The sequence below is a fragment of the Tachypleus tridentatus genome, chromosome 13 (assembly GCF_004210375.1).
Source record: "Tachypleus tridentatus isolate NWPU-2018 chromosome 13, ASM421037v1, whole genome shotgun sequence".
In the NCBI taxonomy this organism is placed as follows: domain Eukaryota; kingdom Metazoa; phylum Arthropoda; class Merostomata; order Xiphosura; family Limulidae; genus Tachypleus; species Tachypleus tridentatus.
This window is the reverse complement of record NC_134837.1, coordinates 133,772,043-133,797,043: the sequence shown is the minus strand read 5'-3', so window position 1 is coordinate 133,797,043 and position 25,001 is coordinate 133,772,043. Positions and strand designations below refer to the sequence as shown.

Sequence of the window (25,001 nt, the reverse complement as noted above, 5' to 3'; positions counted from 1 at the left end):
CAAATTTTGAATATGAATTTTTTTACCTGTATACATATATATACTTCAGAATATTTCACATTATATATTCAAACATCTAACACCGCCCTCTACATTCCGACACTCAATTACACAACCCCTTCCTAACATGTGGTCAGCTTCCGGTCAGTTACCTTCTTTCTTTGTGAACCTGACGATGATCGAAGAAGGTCGAAACGTTGTTCGCTCTTCTATGTAAAATATTTTCTCAACCCAAACGAGCCGTTTTTGCATATATATTTCACTGTTTTGTTTATTGTTGTGCAAACCTACGCAATAAACTATTGGCAACATGTTCACCAGGAGAAATCCCACCTCGGACTTGAGCACTGTGAGTCCGTAAACTTATCGTTGGTCCACCAGGGGATTTTCATTGTGTCGCCAGTTTCATACATTTCCTTTAAACGTCGTTAGTCTCCCTTCAAAACATAAAATAAAGTCCGATGGACTTAAAAGTATCACGTGCCCAGTGATTTCTCCCCCCCAAAAACAACAACAACAACAACAAACTATACAAAGTACAGAAATTTCTCTACAATCTAAGAATTTCTTTTTGTTAATCTTATTTGGCAATAGACAAGATTATTCATTTAGTGCTAGTTAATATCGACTAATTGCTTTCCATTTTAGTCATGGCTCAGCGTGGCCAGGTGGTTAGGGTATTATGCCCGTAATCTGTGGGTCGCGTGTTTAAGTCCTCCTCAAACTAAAGACGCTCGCCCTTTCAGCCGTGGGGGCATTATAATGTTATCGTCAATCTCACAATTCGTTGATAAAAAAATAACCTAAGAGTTGGCGGTGGATGGTGGTGATTAATTGCCTTCCTTCTAGTCTTACACTATTAAATTAGGGACGACTAGCGCAGATACCCCTCGTGCAGTTTTGTGCGAAATTAAAAAACAAGCAAGCAAACAAAAACCATTTAGCCTGTCGGTTCAAAATTAGGGATGACTAGCGCAGACATTCCTTTTAAGTAAAAATTCTGAGACAAACAAAAAGTTATCAAAGATTATATATGTGTAATTTTAAAGAACTCGCTGTGTTCGTTGACGTTGAAAATGGATCAATAACTGGATTTTAATAAAATCTATTGAAAGTCAGACTTCCATTTGGAGTTGCTCGAAGGAGATATGCAATATTTCAACTAGTGCCACGTTAACAAATAAGTCAATCATATCTTTCTCTAGATAACTCAGAATGCCTACATATCCTGGAGTGGCCACGTTCTTTAAAAGTAAAATAATCACTGACTTTCAAGGCAAAAATCTAGATTTAAGACCTGCACATGCACGCGCACGCAACTCGCTCATCTTCAACTTTTCCCGCGATTCTAATTAAAACCAATTAATTAATTCTTATTAATTTCCAACACTTTATCATGGTTACACAATGTAACGAAATTTCAAGACGTTTACTTTTCAATTTACTTCAAACAATCGTACTGCAGAAGAAGAACAAAGGAAATCTTCAAAGAAGAACTTCGAAACTTTCTGGTAGATAATAAAATTTAGCATTTTTATTTATAAACAATTATTTGATCAATCCTATCATTACACTAATGGATTGAAAACTATCCCTAAATGAAATGGTATAGAGTGACTGATCAAGATCACGTTAAAACAAAGAGGTTGAATATGTTATATTAAAACAATTTTGGAGTCTCACAACGTCGTTACTTTCCATGTCGCCTCGTCCAGTAATACTCTTTCTACAACCCTGCATCTTGATAATAGTCTGGAGCATAGCGTCCATTTTAAAAGGTTCCGTCATAAGGTTATCACATTCGAAACATACCACTTATATCTATAAACTAACTTGTGTATGAGAACGAATTTTCCAACACCTGGTTCAGTAGTTTGATCGCATAGGAATCTGTAGGTCCTGCAGTCGGCGGCTTCATATGGAATAGTATGAATACTGGTTTCATCCTCCATCTACTTTAGGTACGCCAAGATTGAATTGATATGTCGGGGAAGCAACTTATGTACACATAACTTGTATCATTCTTCCAGATTATTATGTTGCTAGCTGTTGTCAAGAGCACGTGGTCTATGTTGCCCATTGTTGCTAGGAGCATGCGAATTATGTTGCTTACTGATGCCTGGAACACGTGGACTATGTTGCTTACTGTTGTCTAGAACATGTGTAGTACGTTGTTCACTATTGCCTGGAGCATGTGGAAGATTTTTGTCACTGATTTTTCTATTCATGGATTCTTACCTTTTAACATACACCGTACTTTCCTGGCTATGATTGGGGTACTTGTTGTAGGCTTCTTTCTGGATGGTCCAGAGACCCCAAATCAATCCATATTCCTTTGTTTTCCTATTTCATGAGGTAAAAGAGATATTCCCAACTTGGATATTCCAATGTCCGATCTGAAAACATTGTATAAATACTTTGGGACAAAAAGGGTGTTACATCCCCTTCCCAAGAGCGATTAAGTTGCAGTAACATCACACTAAATACGACATAACAAACAATCTTAAAATATAGTTTTGATGCATGTTAGTTCACCGCATATTTATATGAGTGACGGTTATCACTTAACTTGATGACTTGCATATTCCAAGTAATTTTAATACAATGTACTCGACTCCCACAATAATAGGCATACCTAAGCATTATAGTATACATTAATTTTCCGTGTTTAGGGATAATTCTTGTAACAACTTCAGTAATCTGTAATCCTCTTTTTTTTCTTCAAATTATTCAACATTTCTGCAGTATAATAAAAAGTACAATAATCATTTTGTGTCAATTAGCATCTTTGCTTGTTCTACATTAATAAAGACAACACTCATGCGTTTCTCAGTATATTTGTTTGTTCTACACTAATAAACACAACACATGCGTTTCTCAGTATATTTGTTTGTTGTACACTAATAAACACAATAGTCATGCTTTTCTTATAATCTTTACTAGTTCTACACTAACTAATAAGTACAACAGTCATGTTTTTTTAGTATTTTTATTAGTTTTACACTAATGAAATCAATAACCATATTTTTCTTAGCATCCTTTCTGACACCATAGAAATATTTTTTGTATCTTTGTTATTACTATGCAAATATGAAATGTAACAAATAGTTTACTTATTATTTTTGTCGCTGATCATGTTCTTGTTATCATCTTTCCCCCTACTTGATAAAAGAAAACATCTTGTCATCTTGATTTGTTCATTCAGTGTATATTTAAACTAAAAATATTATATGTTAAATTCGCTGTTTTAAATGACGTATTTTCCCTATGAGCAGTTTTCACCAGTTCAGGAAGTCGCTTGGTATGCCTAGGAGGCTATTAACTTTGATGCTTTCTAAACGCGTGCGTTTGACGTATCTCTTTGTGAAGGCGAGCTATATACAATATTGCCAGAACCAAACTAGATGTTCCTTTAGCGTATTGATTTCTATATAGGAATGCCAGAAACACTTGCCAGCTAGAATGCTGTTCAAACCTGGTGGCATTTTCGTTAAACAAATAGAACCATTCTGGTTTTTAAATTTATGGCTAAATCGTGAAACGAAATCTGTAAGTAGTTTTATATTAACGTATATCTAAACATTCTCATACTGTGTCTAGTCTGTACCATTCTGGCACTCTGACGTCACTAACAAACGCTGTAAGGCCTTGTTTGCAGTTCAGTCAGTTTCTCATTCCCATTGGTGGGTTTTACTCTTTCTTCTTGGAAGTTTTATTCCTATTTCTGGGGAGAGGGGGTATTCTCACTTCTCGGAGGTTTACTTCCAATTCTTGAGGAGATTACACTCACTCCGGAAACTGGCAAGTAGATAATTCGCTGTTTACAGAGGAAGCTGTTTGACCACATATCAGCATACCATTACATCAATATACCAAAATCAGAACAATAATTTTGTTAAGTATCCGCATAAAACTTACCCACCATAACTGAAAAAAAGAACTTATTCGCAATACCCAAAAATATAAAAAAACACAGTAAGTGCATTACACTCACAAACACGGTGTAATAAACGAATCTTACTCCACACAACAAAATACACGCGTCAGGTTTTGTTAAACATTCAACAACACGTACAACACTCGTGCATCTCCACACCTACACTGGGAACCACTTCTCTCAAGTTCTGCTGCTACGCCTTCTCTCAGTAGAAGTCATGCTAGGTCTTAAGAAATGTAAAACACGAAACACAGTGCGAGATAAAAGTCTTTCTGAGCTATGAATAGTGTAAGGCTGGAAGTGCTGAGTTGTTAGTTCGAAGATCCACCGTTCAAGCCCCATTATCAAATAACTGTACCCCATGTTTGAAGCGTTATAAGAGTGAAGATCAAATCCCACTACTCGATAGAGTAGTCGAACGGTTAGCGGTTGATGCTGTTAACGAACTTCCTTTTCTCTAGTTCATCAGTTCAAAATGAATAGCAGGTATTCGCATTTCGCTAGTCCTCATGTTGTCTTGCCAGAAGACTTCGTCATAAGAGCCTTTTAGAGATACTCCTCGTTAATTATCAAAATAATTAAGAAATGTATGTAAGCTTGTGTGAATTATATGTTAAGTGGAACTTGTACAATAGTTATTTTTATTTATAGCTTAGTTTGTTTTGAATTTCGCGCAAAGCTACACGAGGGCTATCTACGCTAGCCGTTCCTAATTTAGCAGTGGAAGACTAGAGGGAAGGCAGCTAGTCATCACCACCCACCGCAAACTCTTCGGCTACTCTTTTATCAACGAATAGTGGGATTGACAGTCACTTCATAACGTCTCCATGGCTGAAAAGGGAAGCATGTTTGGTGTGACAGGAATTTGAACCTGCGACCTCAACGGGCTACCTGTGCTCTGCCCACCACGGGTATTGGAACCCGGTGTCTAGTGTTGTAAGTCCATAGACATGCCGCTGCGCCACTGTGGGGGCATTCTAACTTTGTATGTGTGTGTGTTTTATGGGTGCATGTTTAATCTGATCTAAGGCTGTTACACTACAGGTTAAACTGTTTTAGTTTTGCAATTTAGTAATATAATATCTTATTCGCATGACCCTAATTTATATCAGTTTGTTCCTTCTTTACCTTTGTGACTTCACCTTGATATAGATTATGATATATTATAATGTTCACTAGTGGTTTAACACATAACTTCTTTGTTACCAGAGCTGTCATAGAACTTTGAAAATTGTGCACTGAATAAAGGCTGCCAGTTAGATTCAACAGCTAGAGAATGTTGATACTTCATTAGGCCAGACAAGGAATTACAAATTATATATTATTTGACACTACGTGGAAACAGTTATAGAAAATCGAATATTATTACAACACTGTGAATCTCTTTGTGTAGTTATAACTACAATTAGATTACTTGTATCTGTGATAGGAAGACATACTATGAGTTTGATACGAAGTTTTAACATAAATCGTTGTTCAAGAAAGCCGCTAAATTGCTATCGCTCTAGCTACCTATTGTTTGGAGTCATTCAAGTAAGGTATCAACTTTGTCTTCCCCTAAAAAAGATTCTTGAACATTAGCCTTTTTCACCGACAGGTAAGATGTTATCATCAGTGTATTACCTCTCCTATTTTTCAGGTAGAATGACCGGCAGTCACATGAAGCGCACGTTTCCTGACAGAACTAGCATTGTTCTTTGGTGTATATAATGTTGGGCATTTCTTAGTCAGGAAGAAACATAGAGATTAAGTAACAAACTTCTACAAATTTAGCAAGGTTAACAACTTCTCCATTACACACATTACTTTAATTGGAAATAAAGATAGTTTCATTGTGTCTAGACTCTTTAATTCTCATAACTCAGTCAGAGAATACGGATTTATTCCATAATACATTTGATATAGGATCTCCTGTTATTCCAAATCACTCTTACAGAAAAACCAACGTACCTGAAAACATCACTTATTTCTCTATGACAGAGACGCGTAGTTCAGAATTTCACGAAAAGCTATGAAAGGGTTGAAAATTTTGAAATTATATATTAGTGGGAAAGCTGTTAGTCAATAACACTCACAGCCAGCTCTTGGTCTGTACTAATCTATTCAAAGAATCTGACTATCACTATTATACACTGTTATAATATATTTGTTTAGAAAGAGTAGAGACAGATAAATTCCTATGAAGACAAAAATAACAACGAAAATTTGGTTTAGAGATTCTCAGATTTTATTTGTCATAATTCATAAAAAAAATCAAAAACTTGTAACATAGTCACTATTTATTAAATAAAAATAACATATATACTTGATACCTAACGATTTCGGGTTCGTTGAAAATCTTGATAGGTTCAAACCCCACTACCACACACACACACAATTGCACTCTGCATTTTTGGGCCATGGGTACGTTATAAGAGAGACAGTCACATTATATTATTCGATTAAAGTAAATGGGGTTGACTAGCTAGCTGACTACAAAATTAGATACAGTTAAGACGAACCTATAATCCTCGGACTCACAATCTCGGTACATCAATCACTTGGCGAGGTTACTACAAACGATACCCATTTCTCGCGAAATGTCGTGCGTATGATAACACACAGATATAACACATGTAGAGATATTTTATACCACGTTTTATTCGTTACTTTCTTTTTACAGTTGCCACATGAAACTGAAACTTTAATGTGTAATTATTAAAAAATGAATAAAAACAACTGCGCTGCAATTTTGTCTTTTATCGTCAATATATAATCAGCATTTCGTATGTTTTTCCATCCATGAATCAGCCAACATGGTACAACCACTCATTATTCGACGTCACGCTGCCTTTTCCTGTCTACAGAAACACATGTAGAATTCAAAAGATTCATGATGCAATTATTCTTGGGCCCGGCGGGTTAAGGCGTGCGACTCGTAGTCTGAGGGTCGCGGGTTCGCATCCCCGTCGCGCCAAATATGTTCGCCCTTTTAGCCGTGGGGGCGTTATAATGTGACGGTCAATCCCACTATTCGTTGGTAAAAGAGTAGCCCAAGAGTTGGCGGTGGGTGGTGATAACTGGCTCTAGACTGCTAAATTAGGGACGGCTAGCGCAGATAGCCCTCGAGTAGCTTTGCGCGAAATTCATAAAACAAACAAAATAGTTTGTATCTATCTTCAGGTTTACCCCAGTTTAACCCCAGAAGCAGTGGCGTATTTAGGTAAGAGTTAAAGGGGGCTCACCCAGGGACCCATGGTCTTAATGGGAGTTCATTGATAATTTTATTCTATGTAAAATTACGTGGGATGTAAGGCCTATGAAAATTATTAGCCCCTGGTCCCATACAACCTTAAATCCACCTCTGCCCAGAAGTACTATTGGGATCTTTATTATCCCCCACGTGATTTTGAAATAATTTTTTCTAAATTATTTATAACTGTGGCTCGAACTTATGTTGATTGCCGGGTAACTAGTAACACCTAGGTAACAAAAACGCATATGAACACACAAAAAGGAGATTAAAAATAATTAATACTATGATAAATCGCACGGATAGATGTCTCGTGCTATTTTGTATGGAAAAACGAGTAATTTCACGTAAATGCTTTAATTATTTCTTTAGACCAGTGATTATGAAACTTCTTGACGAATCATAACAAGATCCCTTTTTTTGACAATAGGTCAATTGATGAACTTTTATTTGTTTGTCTACGGACTAAGAGTCGCTGCTCTAGACTATGTGTTGTAACAAGAACATAAAACTACTGATTGTGATACAGTATACTTGGACGTAGTGAAAAATATGAAACCAAGTCAACAATGTGAGAGTTAAGAGAAGATCCATTGTTGATTTTATATTATACCAACTTGCTGATTTTGAGAGATAACAGAAGATTCATTGTAGATTTTATATTATACCAACTTGCTGATTTTGAGAGATAACAGAAGATTCATTGTGGATTTTATATTATACCAACTTGCTGATTTTGAGAGATAACAGAAGATTCATTGTTGATTTTATATTATGCCAACTTGCTGATTTTGAGAGATAACAGAAGATTCATTGTTGATTTTATATTATACCAACTTGCTGAGTTTGAGAGATAACAGAAGATCCATTGTTGATTTTATATTATACCAACTTGCTGATTTTGAGAGATAACAGAAGATTCATTGTTGATTTTATATTATACCAACTTGCTGAGTTTGAGAGATAACAGAAGATTCATTGTTGATTTTATATTATATCAACTTACTGGGTTTTCACTTGAATTACGATTTGGAGCTTGTCACGATAGTTTTGTATTTTGATGGTTTAATAAGTAATTTTAACTTATAAAACCAAGGCCACAAGGTGGACGTTTCCGTGAATTGCAGTGGTTAAAACTACAGTTGCACCAGAAAGCAACACAAATCAGAACCAGCCTTTGATGTAGTGAAAAATATTCATAAACAAGAAACTAAAAGCTTATGAGTCCAATCAAGTGTCGTGTGAGGATGCTTTTCGAAATGATTTTAACATATCCAATCTTCAGCTACATTTGTCAAGGTGGTTTTTCTTACCCTCAAAGAACTAATCTTTGAAACTTGTCAAGAAAAACCTCCTGACATACATTTATACTATCTACACTCGTCATAACTATTTTCTTACTTTCTCAAAATGGCCGCAGTTTTAATCTAAACATACCGAATTTATCAATTTATCAAGGTTTTTTGTTCTATAATACATTATTTGTATGTTAGGTCGGTTTTATTTTGCTATACTCTGATGTTATTAATCCACTAGCTGTACATTATATCAGTTTTATCTCGTCAGATTCTGGTATTATTAGTCCACTATCTGTACGTTAGACCAGTTTTATTTTGCTATATTCTGATACTATTAGTCCACTATCTACAAGGTAGGTCAGTTTCAATCAGCCAGATTCTAATATTATGAGTCCACTAGCTCTATACAATGTTAGTTTTATCTTGTCAGATTCTGGTATTACTAGTCTAATAGATGTACGTTATATCACTTTTAATTTGTCAGATTATGATATTACTAGTGCAATAGAGATACATTACATCAGTTTTATCTTGCCAGATTTTGATATTATTAATCCATTGCCGTATGTTATATTAGTTTTATCTTACCAAGTTTAGATATTATTACTCCACTATTTAAATGTTAGATCAGTTTTATCCTGCCGGATTATGATATTATTAGTTCACTATCTAAATGTTAAATCAGTTTTATCCTGCCAGATTATGATATTATTAGTTCACTATCTAAATGTTAGATCAGTTTTATCCTGCCAGATTATGATATTATTAGTTCACTATTTAAATGTTAGATCAGTTTTATCCTGCCAAATTATGATATTATTAATTCACTATCTAAATGTTAAATCAGTTTTATCCTGCCAGATTATGATGTTACACTGGTTTACAAAGAAATTGAGGCAAGCACAAAAATAGCTGTTTTAACCTAATTTCGGGGTACTGAATTCAGATTTGAAATCCGTTTTTACTCATTACCTCTAGTTTTTTAGATATGCATACTGTACATTTTGTACACATACTGTACATAAAGGCGTATATGAATTCAGGGTTAATTTCTAATATTGTGTGACTTATGTCTTCTTTTTTAATTATTATGCAATAAATGTAAGTGATAGCATTACATTATATATATATAGCTATATATCAAGACGGATTTTGGCAGTTAAGCGTAGCCAACACGTCTCAATCAACAGCCAGTAGTGCACTGGCAGTCAGCGCAGGAGGTTGGTGTCCCTCGACAATTGTGTTACACAATCTTTTGGGTATATATTTGTATTACAATTTCCAATGACGCACATAATTATTATTGCTTTACATATGATTTAATTTTACAAAGTACTGTTGCTTTCTCTGTCTCTGGGATAGTCGAGCTGTATCCCAGCATTACAAGCAGAAAGACTGGGGGTCTAGAAGCACTTTCGTTCCTGGCGAACACAGCGTCAAGGAGAATCCTCTGGTTGACATGAAGAAGGTGCTTCTTCCTCCTCTTCACATCAAGCTTGGTTTGATGAAGAATTTCGTGAAGGCCATGGACAAAAATGGTGCTGCCTTCCAACACTTGTCTACTGTGTTCCCAGGTCTCAGTGCTGCTAAGCTCAAAGAGGGCATCTTTGTCGGACCTCAAATCCGAGAAGTGCTGAAGGATACTGATTTTGAGGAGCTTCTTACCTTAAAGGAACTGAGAGCATGGGAAGCATTTAAGTCAGTCTGTAGTGGCTTCCTTGGTAACACACGCGTACCAAATTACCAAACCTGTATTGAGAAGTTGCTAAAGACTTATGAGGATATGGGATGCCGAATGTCACTCAAAATTCATTTTCTCCATTCCCACCTCAACTTCTTCTCACCAAACCTTGGAAAAGTGAGTGATGAGCACGGAGAAAGATTCCACCAAGATATTACGAAGATGGAGAGCAACTACCAAGGCAAGTGGAACCCCAGCATGATGGGAGACTTCTGCTGGATGCTCTTGCGTGACATCCCGGAGGCAAAATACACCAGATCATCTAAGAAAACACACTTCTAACTATCTGCGGTACTATGAATTGTGTACATTGTGTCATCCAAGTATATTTATTCCGTCAATGTTCTTTATCTATCCTGTTTTATCTGTAATAAGCTGCTGTAACTGTTGAAATAAGCACGTATATACTCTGTATATACTAAAATGAGACTATTTAAAAGCCAGAAAACTAGAGGTGATAGAGCAAAACTGTTTATAAATTTGAATTCAGCACACCCAAATTAGTAAAAAACACCTATTCACATTCTTGCCTCAGACAAAAAATATTTTTTTGTAAACCAGTGTTATTAGTTCACTATCTAAATGTTAAATCAGTTTTATCCTGCCAGATTCTGTCATTGCTCCTGTTATTCCACCTATTGTACTTTGTATTTGCAAAATTTAGTTAAAATAAATATGCGTGTCAACTCATTAAATGTTCATTTAGCTTAATAATTCAATTCTCCAAATGTACTAATTTTACTTCACATTTTCTATATAGAACCTCGTGAAGCAAAAACTACACAAATACATTAATATGTATTTATGCATACGTTAATATGCTGTAATACTGATAACACGCAAAAAAGTACCGAATTACTGACCTTTTACAGTTTGTGAAGTTCTAGATTTTTTTAGCGTTGTTAGAAATAGTGTTAAAACTGTTTCCGTCCTTCAATGGCATGTATGAGCTTTGCTCAGAATAGCTCATTTTGGAATGATTGTTGTTCTTTGTTAGTAAGCACAAAGCTACAAAAAGAACTATCTATACTCTGCCAACCACGAGTATCGAAACCCGATTTCTAGCAGTATAAGTCCGGGGGAGGGGGGCTTTTGGAATGAACTCGCAGGAGATTCCAGTTGCTGAGTATATCCGTTAGTACGATCAAATGTATGTAATGTCGACATATGGAAGAGCACGAGTGGGTTTAATGTTTGTCCACAATTAACACACCCACATCATATTAAGATAAAGTAATTACCCACGGCACTGTCCACACATTAAACTATAAATACCTTCGTTAGGTACCTTAATTAGTTGGAGAAGTGTAGTAAAGACCGTGAGTGTGTTTTTGACAGTTTAAGGAGGTGTCAGTATAAGAGAGAAAATTACTGTATCTTAATATTTAAATGAATGTGAAGAAAAAACGCATCAGTCTTATCGACCGATCTTCCCATGTTTATAATAAGATCCATAGATGGTTCAGTGGGAGTTTACAAGACACAATATATTTTAATATGTTATGTACGTATTGAAAAACCTCTCAAGTTAAAACGTTTTATCACTGATAAAGTATAGTTTCATATAACCTTTTAAAATTTAAATCTTTATAAAGTACCCCGTTGGTACAGCGGTAAGTCTATCGATTTACAACGCAAAAATCAGCGGTTCGATTCCTCTCCTTGAACACAGCAGATAATCAGATGTGATTTTACTATAAGAAAAAGACACACTCTTCATAAAAAAAATACAACTTCCAATCGAATTAAACTTCTGGTTGTTTTGAATACAGCGATGAAAGATTGTTAGGTTATAATAACGTTTTGTTGTTGTTGTTATAACTCAACAAACTAATAAACAATTTACGTCAAAGCAATGACTGGTATCCTATAATAGCAGTATCTCGTTTTCATCGTTACTGTTATTCAACAAAATAATATATTCGAAACAATATGTATGTCAAAGCGATGGCTGATACACTACAATTTGGTTTGTTTTGAATTTCGCGCAAAGCTTCACGGGGGCTATCTGCGTTAGCCTTCCCCAATTTAGCGATGGAAGACTAGAGGAAGAGCAGCTAGTCATCACCACCCACTGTCAGCTCCTGGGCTACTGTTTTACTAACGAATAAAGGAATTGACCGTGACATTATAACGCCACTTCGACTGAAAAGGCAGGCATGTTTGGTAGGACGGAAATTCGAACCTGTGACCCCCAGATCGTACGCCCTAACCAACTGGTCATAGACAACAGTAGTTTGTTCTCGTTATACCAGTTATTTAACAAACTATCAAAGCAACACCACTTCTTAACAAATATGCTGAATATTCTTACTTCTAATTCTGACAATATAATATTCTCAATTATACCAAAAAAGGAAAAAATTTGGTTTGTGGGGTCGACCACAATTTGTCACGAAAAATTCAAATCTTTGAATGTTTTCGTCATCACACTCAGCTGAGGGTGTATAAATTCTATGTAAATTTTGCCACATTTTTCAACTTGAGAATTTTTTAAAGAAATTTCCTCAGAACTTCTTTTTTTTTAATCTGCTTTCGCGATTCAGTGTTTGAGTGGAAAGCTTGGGGACTCATACTCCTATGACTGAGGTTTCGATCTCTGCTATGCGCACTGCGCAGGTAGCCCACTGTGTGGTTTTCGGCTTACAACAAACAGAGAGGAATATTTTACTTTCGAATTTTTAACGGGCTTTATCTTTAAGTTTACGATTGTTTTCAAGAGTCCTCATCCATTTTGATTGAAACTTTCCCTAGACTGGTGTGTATATACTCACTCAAATGTTTTTCAAACGTGTTGCTATTGGTTGTAAGACACAGGAGTTTCACTATTATAATGAAATACTATCGAATTTTCTTTCTTTCTTTTTGATACAGAATATTGTTATAGAGTGTTGTCAACGTTTGAGCGTACTTAATAAAAGCAGGCACCAATGTTAATCATTTTGCTTTCTTTTTAACTCTGGTATAGGAACATATTCACGTGATCTGATCTTTTGAAATGCAGTGATGTTATTGGTTGATTATTGGTTCTAAGTTTCAAATTATGAACAGATCTTTTGAAATGCAGTGATGTTATTGGTTGATTATTGGTTCTAAGTTTCAAATTATGAACTCTTCTTTTCTCCTTAATGCCCATTCACTTGAGATGAACAAAGAAGTAAAATCTTCGTCGAACGATCAAATGTCACTATCTACTTCAAAAAATTATTTGAAGCAGATGTATAACATAGTATGACACACACACTAGTGTTGATTGTAGATTATGTATTTTTAACATGAAACAAATATATTAACATACACATTAGTGTTGATTGTAGATGCTCTATTTTTAATATGAAACAAATATATTAATATACACACTAGTGCAAGTTATAGGTGCTTTTATTTTTAATATGAAATACAAATATATTAACATACACACTACTGTGGGTTATAAAATGCTCTACTTTTTAATAAAAAAAACAAATATATTTGTACAGCATATTTAAAACAAGTTTCCTTTGAAGCTGATTCGATATTCATTTTAACATTCGTCTATGTTCGTTTGTTTGTTTTGAAGTTAAGCACAAAGCTACACAATAGCCGTTCTTTGCTCTGCACAGAACGGCCATCGAAACCCGGTTTTTAGCGTTGTAAGTTCACAAATATACCTCTGTGATCCTCGACGTATTCGTCCATTTGCCGAAATTTATTATATCACTTATAATACATATATTATTATAAATGTATCGATATCGAACGGTGCAAGTGTACCCCCTCCCCCCAATGGCACAGCAGTATTTCCTCTGACTTAGAACAGTACAAAGAGGATTTCAATACCCGTGGTGGGCAAACAAAACCAACCAAATCCATCCATCCGTCCTCAAAACCCTTATATAGAGAGACAAGGCGCAATTTTGCCCTGTAGTAGAACTCTGAATTTCGAATGTGGCGATACTGCAACACATTTCCCGCAATTTAAAATGTAGATGAGTTATAAGAGCGACACTCAATACCTTAGTTTGGGCGACAGGATGTTGCTGACTGGCTGCTTTCTTTCTGGTTAGTAGTTCAACAGCAGGTAACATTTGTCATAAAAAAAAATATACGGAGTTAAAGTACATTATTTACTTTGGTTTGGTTTGAATTTCGCGCAAAGCTACACGAGGGCTACCTGCGCTAGCCGTCCCTAATGTAGCAGTGTAAGACTAGAGGGAAGGCACTAGTAGTCATCACCACTCACCGCCAACTCTTGGGCTACTCTTTTAACAACGAATAACAAGATTGATCGAAACATTATAATGCCCCCACGGCTAAAAGGGCGACAATGTGTGATGCCAATTTACTTTGACGTAGCGCTGGAGCTTCCAATGTTTTTAGACCGGTGTTTTGTTTATAATTACTCAACGGTAATTAGCCTTACAATAGAATATCTTGGATCGTGTCTTTTCGAGTTATTGATTCGCTTTTGTTTTCTTATTAGTGACGGAATAATTATCTTCAGGAGTTCAATGAGCATCCATTGTCTTATACATGATAATTCCACATGGGCGCCCACGGAAATATGTTCAAAGTAGAGAAGGCAGACAGTATATGTGTGCAGGAGATCTGCTTTTACAGTGTAAGTCACCATTCTAAAGGAATATGTGTTTGTTTGCTTAAACACAAACACAGTTTTACATAAAAATGTATATATAGTGTAAATAAATATGACGAATGTTTTACACGACGAAAAGTGGGTGATTAGATGGAAACCACTGTATTTTAATCATTATAATTTATCTAATATTCACCCACTTTTCGTCGTGTAAAACATTCGTCATATTTATTTACACTATATATATATATATTTAATTCCCTGTCATCTCACTTGCTGAGTTGTTAAACATAGTTAAGTAGGTAGCTGTCAAATGTTTTATTTGTGTCTCAATGAAAAACACGAGGCTTAACTACTCCAAAAGAATAATAACATTTACGTCAGAACATCTTTTCTCCTGTATGAGGAGATTTTATAGAGCAGAAAAGTAAAAAGTAAATGGTTTAAAATATCTCGAAACATTCAAAAATAGTTTTTATATAAATAGAAAGAAAACAACTAAAGTATTATAATTAAGATCCAGTTTCTTTGTTTGATCTTGTGGCTCCAGCTGATGGCTAAAAGAAATTGTTGGTTAGTTTTACAATTAAGTCAGTTTACTCCAGAGTGATGCCATGTGGCTCCGCCTAGTGTCTAAAACAATGTTTATGTGTTTTTAAGTTAAGAATCAGTTTGTTGAAGGGTCATGCGATGTCGCTTCACCTGGTGGAGTATAGGCCCACGTTAATGTATTTGATGTTTCAAGCTTCTTTCGAAAGGAATATGCGTGACTAAATATTTTGATTTATTAATAAAGAAAAAAATCACTCTTTAACCTGAGTGCATGGGATCAGTGTTTGAGTCTGCACAAAAGTTCAAAGATCGTAATGTGAAATCATGTGAAAACAACAAATTCAATGACAGGAGAAGAAAACTTTTTCGACTTACTGAGCTGAAAAGCTGTTTTGATTCAAAGCTTTATTAAGTTAATTCATTAAAACGAAATAAATAGGAAATGTTGTACGATAATTATTTCTAAGAACTAAGTATAAAACGAAATCAAACTTTTGTGTTACTAGGATGTGGCAGCAGTTATTCCAGGTTCATACTATATGCAAGCATTGAATGTCCCCAAACAATCATGAATAGTTTAACAATACCATACGATATTTTGTACTTTTAAACGGAATAATCATGAAAACTATTTTCTCCGTGTTAAGCTACAATAAATAACTTACACCGTGTCTCATTTTTTCTGTTTCTCTCTGCGCTTATTATTATGATGAAAGATATTATTATGAGCTAATGTTTCTGTGAGAGGATCTAATTCCTGAGCTAACGATCGAATTCCGTGAACTCTTCGAAGGTCTTTCTATTAACAACATGCAGCCAGTAATATCATACGACTTACAATCATCTTTCTGCCACGTCAGCATCTTGAACAAACGTCAGTTTATGTGTCATCTTACCCTATCTTTACAAAAATGGTTCCTTTTAACTAGGGCGCGTGATCTAGTTTGTCCTCAACATTAAGAAAACGTTCCACGAGAATGCTTAAGTCAACAAATAAATTTCAATTTATTTTATTTGGTGTGCATTAATATTAACGTTATCTGATAAAACTAAATTATATATGAACAAGTACAGAAAGACGAATAAAGAAACAGATGGTGAAAAATCTTCTGCCACATACACAAGGACTGAAATACGTGATAACGAGAAACCCTCTTCAAGTAAAAATGTATCTCAAGACGGCTGGTATGGGTATTAAAACTTTAAGTAAAATAAAGTACAAAACAATGTTTCGACCTTTTTCGGTCACCGTCAGGTTAACAAAGAGAATTTGCAAAAGAAAACAGTAGAACGTTGCAGTAGTCGAAACAACAGACAGTTCTCTTGATCTTGTCCAAAACTACACACAGGATCGTCACAGTAAATCGATACACACATTCCTCTTGAAACTTGCCCCAAATTATACACTCTGGTTAAAACTTTGTTCTGTACTTTATTCTTATAAAAGTTTTAATACCAGCCGTCTTTAGAATACAAGGAGATAAATTAACAAGATTCATGTATTTGTTTCTTGCTAACTGAATACATCATTTCATTGAAACTTCTTTAAGTCTTGCAGGGGGCCGGCATGACCAGGTGGTTAAGGTACTCGACTCATAATCTGAGGATCGCGGGTTCGGATCCCCCTCACCCCAAACACACTCTCCCTATCAGCCGTGGGGGATTTATAATGTGACGATCAATTCCACTATTCGTTGGTAAAAGAGTAGCCCAACAGTTGGCGGTGGGTGGTGCCTTCCCTCTAGTCTTACACTGCTTAATTAGGGACGGCTAGCTCAGATAGCCCTCGAATAGCTTTGCGGGAAATTCAAAACAAACCAATACTTGCGGAAAGATATAGCTTTATATCATTATACAAATCACAAAACTACGTGCTACATAAATGGATACCTTTATATGTCATTCTGCGAATTAGCGAACTCTTTCTTTATGAGGATATAAATCCTTTTCGGAAGATGGGAGGGTCAGATGTTGTATTTTCACCTTTTCCTCGCTGTAAGCCACTAAACTATGTTTGGTTTGGTTTAAATTTCTCGCAAAGCTACACAAGAGATATCTGCGTCAATCGTCCCTAATTTTGCAGTGTAAGACTAGAGAGAAGGCAGCTAGTCATCACCACCCACTACCATCTCTGAGGTTACTCTTTACCAACGAATAGTGGGATTGAGCATGATATTGCAACGCCTTCACAGTTGAAAGACAAGCATGTTCTGTGTAGATTAAACTAAGTTGTTGTTGTTGTTTTTTAATACTCGTAAAAAGGTACACTAAAATATTAGAGTAGAGATATCAATGCAACGATACTGCCAATATCTCGAAGATTGAGATTTGACCTCACCCTTACAACGCATCTACGTCCCCAAAGTGTGGAACGCGATACTACGTCAACAGGACGCAAGCCATAACCTCACTAAAATAAGGTCACGCTCAGCCAAAACTACGTCATGCTTAATATCAGTAAAGTATATACTAACCACAATTATTTGGGATAAGTGCGCTAAAACAAAAAAGAACTAGCCTTGTTAACTTAAGCAATCGTTAAAGTAAACAGTTAATGAGTGAACTTTTTTTTTTTTTTTATGAGTAGAAGGAATAATATATATATACAAATACTGTGTTTCCTTGTATAGACTAGTGTTAGAAAACGTTAGTTTCCGATGCATTTCTCCGGTGTCGTATGTACGTGTAAAACCCAAAGAAATCTATATGACCTAACTGCAATCGGAACTTTCTGAAATAAAGTTATATATTTTCAAAATCAGGAATCACATCGTGAAAGAGAGAAAGGGAAAAAAAAATACGCACATACAACATTAAAACTTGGTAAGCGCACTCAGCAATTCCCAAGTTAGGAACAGCTTGATTTTTGTTGGGGGGAGGGGGCGAGGTCAGATGGGTATAAAACGTGAAATCTGAGCACCGCTGTGCAAATATTTTTCATAGATTCCAGATGATAATGAAGAACTGAACGATCACGAAAATGAGTGTGACTTCAACACAGGAAAACATATATACATGGACCACACTGGATCACTGAATAATCGAATTTTGTGTCTGGCAGGTGGAAAGAGCAGAAAAACCAAAGTATGTTTTAGGTATTTGTTACATTTGTTAAAGGCAAAATAACACACAAAAAGTGTCTGAAAAGCAACGATGATTAAAAGTTCCTTTTAAGTGATGGAAGTGATGTAAGTATGTTAACTTTCACCAAATATTTGGGTAATGCGATATTCTACTCATCCGTCGTCCATGTTAATTTTAATATCTTTATAACACCAGTTCGCTCCTGATGATGAAAGGTCTGCGTTTCGAAAACACTCAAGATATATGGTTTCTTCTTTTAGTACATAAAATTTGGTTATTTACAGATTCACAGATTACAGCGCATGACGTCTGATTACGCTGCTAACGACACAGCCAAAACCAAGATACTGAACCCATACAGAGATTGTCAGTTTATGCACATTCCATTACCACAGATGTTGAATGCATTAAACCAAACTGTCTTTAGGGCCTCACCACGTCGTTACAGTCTAAATTGCAACGTTCAGTTGCACTGAGCCAGCGCGGTTTCCATTGCAAAAGACTCCGTCTTAAGGCGCCATGTGAAAAGCACACCATTGTTCCATGCGTGCTTTCCATATTACTCGCAGTGTACAAGAACAACAGTTTCCCAGCGCTCGCTTTAAAAGTCAAATCACACAGAAGTTCGTAGGTTTTATGTATGGCGATTTGACCGATATGCCTTAATGTGAAATAGCATGAATACCCATTTCAATCTCCAGCAGTTTGAGATATGAAGCGATTCAACAAATATGTTGTGGAAGCAACGTGTGTACACATTATTTCTGTTGCTTTCCTTGACCTCTTAACACTTAATAGTGTTACGTTGCAACTTGCTTACCATGGCTAGGGGACGATTTCTTGCAGGATTTTACTAGTAAACTTTGTTATAAGACGCTGAAATTTGCTTACCATAGCTGAGGTACGACTTGTTACAGGTCTATTTCTGAATAGTCCTAACCCCAAGTTGATCCATATAGTTTCCTAATGCTATTAAGTGAAGAGAATTTTCCCGCTTGCAAATAATAATACTCGATCTGAACACATCTTTATGATCTGAGTGTATAATATTTTGCGTTGGAAGGTACTATTGCATAACCTTCCCAAAAGCAATCAAAGGTAACACCAAATTACATCAATATGTACTTCTGACACATGCCTTCCATTGCGAATTTATATCGGCCTTGTTTTCACATGGATTGCTTATTTCTATACTGATTTGTTTATTTGTTTGTATTTCGCGCAAGCTAAACAAGGACTTTCTGCGCTAGCCGTTTCTAATTTAACAATGATAGGCTAGAGGGAAGACAGCTAATCCACACCACCCACCGCCACTTCTAATACTACTTTATCTACAAACGAATAGTTGGATTGACCGTGACAATACAACGCAGCAACGTCTGAAAGGGCGAACATGTTCGGAGTCAGAGATTTAAAGTCGAGCGCCCTAACCATCTGGCATTTTTTACATTGAAAATCATTCTAATACGAAGTATTCGATCCTCTCTGTAATGCACCTAAGTATATACTGATCAGTTTGTAATGAAATATAATATAGAACGTCGTAAATTTACCTATTTGCAAACCACAATCGGTGTTTCGTTACTTTCCAGAAGTAAATAGATTGCGTATTGCAACTTTGCGCTAAGAAAACAACAAAACAAACGCATAAACTGCCCAAAATAATAATCCTAAACTTAATAGTGTTACATAGAGAACTAACACACAATACCTGACGTAGCACTATATAAGTGTTATATCACTGTCACTAACATGTTAATACGTGGGGAAAAAAATAACATTCTTATTCTCTTAACAAAGTTTTCCTTACCAAACTAGGTAATAAAACTGGTTTTAAACTCCTACAATTTTCTTCAAATTCCAACTGATACACTAAACACAAAAATAGATCATTTATCCACTGTCCAGTTTCTTTTTACAGATGCATGCAAATTGAATGTAACATTTCCGAACACGAGCAATAAGAAAGCCCGTGGCCTTCGCGTGTGACCCCAAAATCAACCTAACCATTTATGGCCCATTCTGTGGTGACTTCAAGCTGTAATATTATCAATTTGATAAATAAATAAAAATAGCGTACAGGCGGCGCTAAATACGTTACAGATTTTCACTACTATCTACAGCGCAATGTTCAATTAAATGCCATAGTAATATCTACTCAAAACTAATAATTTGCAGCTAGTTGTAATAAGAAAAAAAAAAAAAAACGACTTTAGTTGTCGGTTTCCATATTTATTAATAAGAGTTTAAATGTAAAGTTCGGATAGACAGGCATTTCATTTACAGTGTCATATACATCGGTATGTCTCGGACGTTTAATCTACTTTTTACACACTAGCATACGTGATGTATGCGCATGTTGTTGTTTTTTATTCGTAGGCTTTAAAACATAATATACAATAGTTAACTAATTTCAGTTGGAGTTCTAAACTGAACCACTTAACTGTTACGAAAGAAAGCGTTCATTAGCAATAAGTATATCAGAATGTGTTGTAAAATAAGTAGTTAGTCATAAGAAGAAAAAATAACTCATAACGTGGTCAAAATCACGTAAGGTAGTTATAAAAGAAGAAAGTATCCTAGAACGTGATTAAAAACACGTAGTCGTAAGAAGGAATATATCTTACATTGTGGTCAAAAATACGTAGTTGGTCATAAAGGGGGGAAGGTATCTCAGAATGTGGGAAAAAACATGTACTTAGTTATAAAGGGGGGTATCTCAGGACATAAATGTGCTCAGAAACACATTATCTTCTGATGGAACTGTATAAAGTCGAAAAACCGTCCGTCTAACTTGCCAGTATCTCACTTGTTGCAGTATCAATCGACACGCGACTTGTACTAAACAACAGCGCTCTCTGTTGGAACAAACAAGTTAGTCGCTTAATATTTTTTCCAACCATATACATATGTATATGTGAAATGGGCGATGCACTACTTTGGGCATCTAATTACATTTCAGGCAAGGTTGGTAGATATCGTGATGAGAAATAAAATCGAATCGGATGTACGCGCCCCACGCTTGGTAATGCTGGTACACAAAAATCATAATCATTGTCTGAAATTCCTCAATACGTTTGCTGAATTGTCAAGGAGGCATACTGACGCAACATCACCTAATTTTGTCCAATCGGAACCCTCGGCTACAACCAAATAATAACACGTTTTTTACCCGCAGCACATTTCTCATTTTGAAAATTCCCAAATTAAAGAACGCCTTTTCAACTCAGCAGGCTGACAAAGGCAAAAACAGGAAGACGATCCTCTTTAAAGAGAAAACCTCAAAATTCATCACAAAATTCACTGCCTTTACCATCGCAATTTGCAAAGTCATCTAGTTGACCAAATAGGAATACGTCTTTGAGAATCAGTTTTTTTCGCATGTTTCAATCTATAAGGAATTATAAAAACGAACATTTAAGGAGTACTTGAAATACACAATAGTCAAAATGTTAATCAAGCAATATTTAAAAAGTATAATGAAATATGCATAAAAAATGTTGTTTTCGTGAAATACTAGAAATGTAGTGGTCAAGTTTATAATTACTTTTTACAAAACATGTTAATAAAACATTTATTTAGATATAGATTTGAGAAGAAAAATTAATCATTTCTCATCATATGACGGGTTTTCAGCATGTTAGTAATAAGAGGGAAAATACCTCAAAATTTAATCAAAAATATTTAATTAGTTATAAAGAGGAGAAATATATCTCGGAAAATGAATATGGTCAAGTACATGTATAGCGTAGTTACTATATGCAATATATTAAATAGAAAGAGAAAGTAAAGCTACATAAATTTAGGCTTAACTGACCGAATTTCGTAAGATACTTCCGGGTTTACGACTGGAAACATCATTAAGAGCGAGAGTAATTAACTAACTTTAGAAATAATACACTTTAACCACTATACGCAGCATAACACGAACATTACATTTACGTAACTATGTTCATTACAAGGTTTATATATTTAGTTACAGCTAAAGCTGTAACAATCTATCAGGGCCGCCAAGAATTGTTCCAGGTAAGGGGATATTCCCCCCATTACCCCTCCCCCCTCCTTATCTGCGGTCCTGATAGCTACGAAGATGACATCTGCAGTTGTTTTTGGCTTCATACATTCGCTCATATTCTCTTACACACATATGATTGTAAGTTATAGTTTGGTCACTTCGGTAGAATATTGACTCTGGTTACGGCAATGATTCTGATTTATATAAATGGTTAGCTTTGATCAGAAGTTAATATATTACAAAGAAATCAGAACTATTACTGTTGCTACAAAAACACTTGTGACCTTATGATCTTACAGAGATACACGGAGACGAGAATCTAGTATCGTCTCTCTCTCTACATGCCCGGCATGGCCAGTTGGGTTAAGACACTCGACTAGTAATCTGAAGGTCACGGGTTCGAATACCGGTCGTACCGAACATGCTCGCCCTTTCAGCTGTGAGGGCGTTATAATGTGATGATCAATCCCACTATTCGTTGGTAAAAGAGTAACCCAAGAGTTGGCGGTAGGTGGTGATGACTAGCTGCCTTCCCACTAGTCTTACACTGCTAAATTAAGGACGGCTAGCGCAGATAGCCCTCGTGTAGCTTTGCGCGAAATTCAAACAAACTCTCTCTACACATAAACATATTTAATTCATTCGATCGTCATCACTTTCTTCGTCTGTATGAACTTACATCAGTCCAACAACAAAAGATTAAAGGGTAGACGCACTTATGTAGCATTTTGGATAGTACGAAAGTCCATATAACCTTTAACCTTTGTCTGTTTGCTATTCTAAATAGTTTTTATGACAAAACACCTAATTATATGTGTGTGTGTACATACAGTTAAGTATTATAAAATTCAATTATTCAGTGGCTTGGTACTTATAATTTTTTACTGTTGAAAATCAATTTTCGAAGCTACAAAAAACGTTTAAAAATATCAACGACCTTTATAACTCAGCTGCAGATTTCGCATTACTTATACCCGCATAAAGCAGCCTCTGGTGAGTGAGTGGTCACGTAATTTGAAACGAAAGAATCGGTTTTGTGTAACCCATCGATAGTATACCTTAACATTCGTCGTATTAAGAACTTGATTGAATTACTGCCTTCAAATAATGTATTGAGCACAGATTTTAAAAGGTATGTGTTTAAATTACATATCGTTTTTAACGGAGTTTTCTTACTATAAAAGCATTTTAAGTTCAAAGTTTGTTAATTCAAATCCATACATAAAACAGTCCAGTCACTAAATGACCCAAGAAGACGATTGTTACGTGGTGTCAAAGTTGCTAATAATCTTAGTTTTTCACAGCATACAATTTTTTTTTCCTTTCCAGCGTTAAATGGCACAAGAGACACTACCTTTAAAAACTTTTACTAACGAACCAAGCGTTATAATGATAAGCGATATTTTTCACGAGATATACTTAATGAGGGACGACAGCATAATATGCTAGAGAAAAGAAGATAAAATACTCCTGATGTAGATGTTTTTAACTTTATACAGTTTAACAGAAAGGCGTGATGTAACGAAATTCAAATAAAAGATCTCGGGTTTACGTGCCACGAGCAGCTCAAACGAAATAATTATCACGATGACTGGTAGAACATAACACATTTCAGTGTCATGCATATAAGTAGACGTAACGAACCACGAACAAATACTTGTTTAAACATTTATGGATGAATTGCAACTGTTTCAATTTTGCTGACGGTGAAGGGTCAGTCAAATCACAATATTATGTCCGCCTTTTTTCTTTTTCTTCAAGTGTTTCATTTTCAATTATAAGTATGCTTAAATGAAGTATTATTGGAAAACTATATAGCACTCCCCATTTCATTCAATACGACACAAATACAATATTTAACAATCAAAAAATTATTTACTGAGTTTTTGTTTGTTTTGGAATTTCGCACATAGCTACTCGAGGGCTATCTGTGCTAGCCGTCCCTAATTTAGCAGTGTAAGACAAGAGGGAAGGCAGCTAGTCATCACCACCTACCGCCAACTCTTGGGCTACTCTTTTACCAACGAATAGTGGGATTAACCGTAACATTATACGCCCCCACGGCTGGGAGGGGGAGCATGTTTAGCGCGACGGGGGCGCGAACCCGCGACCCTCGGATTACGAGTCTCACGCCTTACGCGCTTGGCCATGCCAGGCCCTACTGAGTTTTTAAAATGCCATCGATGTCTAAAATCGCTCAATTACAAAACGTAAATCATACTTTAAATAGATTAAAATAATTACATAACTAGTTTGATGATATTCAACGACACCCAATCATAACTTACAAAAACCATATATATACTCTCAAACCTTCTCAATAAACAATGTTTTTTTTCATCTTTTACTCTATATGTCTTCGAAAGATTCGACGGTTCAACTTTGACCATTCTAGATCTATATTATGTGTTATTTTTTGGTTGGAACCTACAATTTACTATATAGTGTTACATTACTTACTAGTTTATTATATATAAATGCGTATACTTGTTCAATAAGTTTAAATACACTTGTTCGTTAAATTTGTATAGACACCTAATATTAGTTGCCAATGCAACATTGATTA

General features: G+C 35.5%; 1 protein-coding gene across 2 annotated transcripts in view; it reads right to left on the bottom strand.

Annotated features, from left to right (window-relative positions):
- The window catches only part of LOC143240993 (alpha-catulin-like), a 133,449-nt gene that overhangs the window by 108,101 nt on the left and 347 nt on the right, over positions 1–25,001 (bottom strand). The gene's annotated exons all lie outside the window — the stretch shown is intronic.